The 4,675-nt window shown below is 34.0% G+C and overlaps 1 non-coding gene across 1 annotated transcript; it reads left to right on the top strand.

Annotated features, from left to right (window-relative positions):
* The first annotated feature begins 1,541 nt into the window (after positions 1–1,541).
* LOC123573855 (U5 spliceosomal RNA) lies at positions 1,542–1,658 on the top strand. Its single transcript, XR_006698568.1, has one exon. It is a non-coding gene; the product is annotated as a U5 spliceosomal RNA (small nuclear RNA).
* Positions 1,659–4,675: the final 3,017 nt, after the last annotated feature.

Genomic DNA, 4,675 nt, shown 5'->3' with positions numbered 1-4,675 from the left:
TTGAAATTGTTATGGGACATATGTGGTTGTGTCAGGTATTCAGTCAGTAATTTCTGAAATTTGAGGAATAGATTTGGCTATCATGTACAGATACTGAAGTTGTTGCTATGTAAAAACAGGAAAGACCTTGTCATAGAAAACTGAAGATTCAGAACTATAACTTACGGAAATCTTTAGTGATTATAAAGCTAAATTTAGAGACTATGTAATGATTATAAAACTACATTTAGAGACTATGTAAAGATAGAGCATATAATGTCTATTATATAGATATCTCACGCAGTGAAATGACATTTAAACAGGGAGAGAGAAAAAAAAGATATAGAAGAAGGTTATATATAAGGTTAAGAAAGATATAGAAGTAGTTACAGAACTACTGAAATATTTTAGATTTGGCCCAATCTTACATAACACAGTTGATGACTAAATTAACATTTTATTTCTATTATGTGACCTTTTCTTAAAATACCCCTATCTAAATCTGGTATTTTGTTTCTACTTCTCACTTTTTAAAGAACTTTTACACGGCAACAGACTCACAAAATCATTGATCAACTGTGGTAAGGATTGTAAGGTGAAAGCCCTAGAAGTCATGAGTAGAAATGCTTAGCAGGACACTTGGCCTAAATCATTGAGAATGATTAGAATGTAAGTCTCTTAAGTCAAAAAGTTTGTTATCCTCTTTTATAAATTTTTGCTGTTATTTTCTTTGGCCTTTATTTGTTATCCGAAATTCCATACCTGGGACATAGTATGCACTCAATAACAACCTGTGTTGGATTCTGCAAACTACCAATATTACATTCACTTTACTTTGTACATCATATTGTAATATACACAGAGATTATATATACTGTACTATATGATTGTTAGTTATATCCATTGAAATTGAATACACGTTATTACCTCTAATGTATTAAGCCAAACCATGTACAGATAAAGAGATTGGCCATAGTTACTTGACCATTGTTATCCTGATATTGATATTTATACATCCTAACAATATTCCTTAATATAATGGCCATCATGGACAGTACACTGTACTGTTTTTCTTCCTTTACAATAACAAATACTTATTAGAATATACAAAAGAAGCAAAGATACTACTTGTAATATAATAAAGTGGTATAAAATATCAAATGATGTTTTATAGGACATAATAAAAATGAGATTTTAAAAAGTTTTGTGAAATTTTAAAAAGCTCACACATAACTTATGAGATCTTTAAAAGTTGTATTAAATATATGAAAAAAGACTACGTATAAATTGATAAATTTGATATATTTGTGAATGAGAGAAGTCCATATAATGATCAATGCTTTATAATTTGGTTTATTAATTCAAAGGAACCCTAATGAAAATTCCAATAGGGAGGTGTCTATGTGTCTACCTGAGTCTGTGATGTATGAAAATCTAATTTTAAAATTCATATGAAAGAGTAAAGAAAAAACTGTCAACATAAATTAAAAGAATTCTATTGAAAAAATTTCTGTAAGACATAGATAGAAAGCAGTTTATACATTATAATATTGTCAGCGAATATACTCTAGTTTCTCTACAGATCGTATAAATCTTTCGCCTTTTACTAAAGATTTTCGTGGAGAGGAACAGTGATGAGTCTTTAGAAAATTTTTTGAGGCCTCGTGTTTCGCGAGGCTAAATTGTGAGTGTTGAAAATTAGGTTATTAGGCCGGGCGCGGTGGCTCAAGCCTGTAATCCCAGCACTTTGGGAGGCCGAGACGGGCGGATCACGAGGTCAGAAGATCGAGATCGTCCTGGCTAACACAGTGAAACCCCGTCTCTACTAAAAAATACGAAAAACTAACCGGGCGAGGTGGTGGGCGCCTATAGTCCCAGCTACTCGGGAGGCTGAGGCAGGAGAATGGCGTGAACCTGGGTGGCGGAGCTTGCAGTGAGCCGAGATCTGGCCACTGCACTCCAGCCTGGGTGACAGAGCAAGACTCCGTCTCAAAAAAAAAACAAAAACAAAAACAAAAACAAAACATATTGTCAGTGATTAAAAAATAGCAAAGAAATAGATAAGAAAGTCAAGAACTGGTCCGACATATATGGAAATAGACATGTTGATAAAAGTGGCATTACACTGAAGAAATTCATTACCTATAAAAGAAATAAAATATAGATACGTTCCTTACACTGTATATAAATGTACATCCTGTATGGATTATTGATATAAATGTAAAAGCTAAAACTCTAAAATGTAAACAAAGTACCACATTTCGTATGTGTGATTCTATTCCTCATGAACAAGTATTCATGCTGGCATGGGTGATAGTTATGAGTAGACTCAGAAACATGGACTTCTACTGACCAAGACCAATTTGGCTACATTCTTTTCTGAGTGGCCCATCTGCCAACATTAGATAGCAACTTTGTAATGCAAAAGAAAGTACAAATTTGTCAAACAAGAGGAATTCCTTTATACACCCAAACTTACATGTCTATGAAGTTGGTAGGCATGGCTGTCACAGTTTGAAATTCAGACACACACAGAAAATCAAAGAAACAAAAAAGCTTGAAGTCAAGGGAAGACAATGAGAAATTATAGTAATCCCAGGCATTGAGATGCTCTGATATAAATTTGTACATCGGTACAACCTCTACAGAGAGATTTTTCCCAAAATCTACATGAATTCTGAACATACTTACCCTTAGACCCAGAAAAATATTGTTGATTTATACTTTACTGATAAACTTGTACACATGTAAAATAACTTTTATCTGAGATTATTATTTGCAAGATTATCTGAAATATCATAGATAGGAATTAATCTAATTTACCCATCAAGAGAGACATTATTAAATAAATATGGTAAAATCAAACAATGGTATACTATGTACCTTTATAGAAGTCAGTCTTTTGTGTTATGAAGTGGAAATTTAAGATAAATTCTAAAGTGAAAAATAAGTACTGCATGAACAAAGCTTAATGTGTATTTGGGTAAAAATGTAAATAACCCATATTCACTTACATGTACAACAAATCATTTTAATAGAATTTTCAAGGGGCTAATTATATTGACTTTCCTCTCAAGAAAGAAAATGGGAGGTTAAAAGTAAATAGCCATAATGGAGTCTTAAACTTTTAGAATATTTTAAATATTGCCCTCTATCAAAATATTATCTAATAACATAGTAAGTTAACTAAAAATTGTTCATGGAGGTAGAGAAGAGATGGGAGGCAATAAAGACGGTATTTAAAAATAAAATGGAAAGTATACGCTCTATGACCCAGGTATCCCTTAATACCCTTGAGAATACTGGTCAGAGAGGAAGACAAGTTGTGAAGAATGCATATTATGGAATGGTCTTCTGCATTTAGAGAAGAAAAAAAAATACTGGATCTACATTCAGCAAATTGGTCTTTAAAACATGCTATGAAGAAAAGAAAGAAAATTGCATCTAAAGCATAATGGCATTTTCATAAATTCAAAATTTATGCATAAAAAGCAACATTAAATATCCTACAAGGATATATATTAATACTTATCAAAGAATAGATACCAAATACTTTAGCTATCTAAGAAGAAAGGGTAGTATTAGTGATGTTTTGGTGCAAAAATAATTACCCCAACATGGGCCAGGAGCGGTGGCTCACGCCTGTAATCCCAGCGCTTTGGGAGGCGGAGGCGGGCGGATCACGAGGTCAGGAGACGGAGACTATCCTGGCTAACATGGTGAAAACCCGTCTCTACTAAAAATACAAAAAAAAACAAAAAAAATCAGCTGGGCTAATTAGCTACTCGGGAGGTTGAGGCAGGAGAATGGCATGAACCCGGGAGGCGGACCTTGCAGTGAGCCGAGATCCCGCCACTATACTTGAGCCTGAGCGACGGAGTGAGACTGTCTTAAATAAATAAATACATACATAACCTCAACACCATATCTATTATTTCAAATAGTTTCTGAGGGTAAGACATCTAGAAATGGCTTTGCTGAGTGGTTCTGATTTAGGCTTTTTCTTGAGGCTGTAGTCAAAATGTAGGCTGGTGCTAAAGGCATCTAAAAACTTAACCGGGATTGGAAGACCAACTTTCCGGAACAGTTTGGATAACATAAGACTGTTGGCTGGTGACCGCAGTTCCTTGCCTTATGGGCTTGCCCACTGAGCTAGTTGAATGTCTTCACAAATTGGATGCCTCCAGTGTAAGTAAACTCAGAAAGGGAAAATTTAACACACACCTAAATAAAACAATAATTTATTTACTCTGATTATAATTTCTTTTGCTGTTCAGAAGCTCTTTAGTTGAATTAGATCACATTTGTCAATTTTGGCTTTTGTTGCAATTGCTTTTGGTGTTTCAGTCATGAAGTCTTTGCCTATGTCTATGTACTGAATGGTATTGCCTAGGTTTTCTTCTAGGGTTTTTATGGTTTTAGGTTTTACATTTAAGTATTTAATACATCTTGAATTAAGTTTTGCACAAAGTATAAGGAAGGCGTCCAGTTTCTGTTTGCTGCATATGGCTAGCCAGTTTTCCCAGCACCATATATTTAAATAGTGAATCCTTTCCCCATTGCTTAAACAGGCAACGGACAGAAGGGGAGACAATTTTTGCAATCAATCCATCTAAGAAAGGTCTAATACCCAGAATCTACAAGGAACTTAAACAAATTTACAAGAAAAAAACAACGCCATTAAATGTAGGTGAAG

The sequence above is a fragment of the Macaca fascicularis genome, chromosome 5 (assembly GCF_037993035.2).
Source record: "Macaca fascicularis isolate 582-1 chromosome 5, T2T-MFA8v1.1".
NCBI lineage: Eukaryota > Metazoa > Chordata > Mammalia > Primates > Cercopithecidae > Macaca > Macaca fascicularis.
This window is presented reverse-complemented; position numbering and strand designations above follow the sequence as displayed.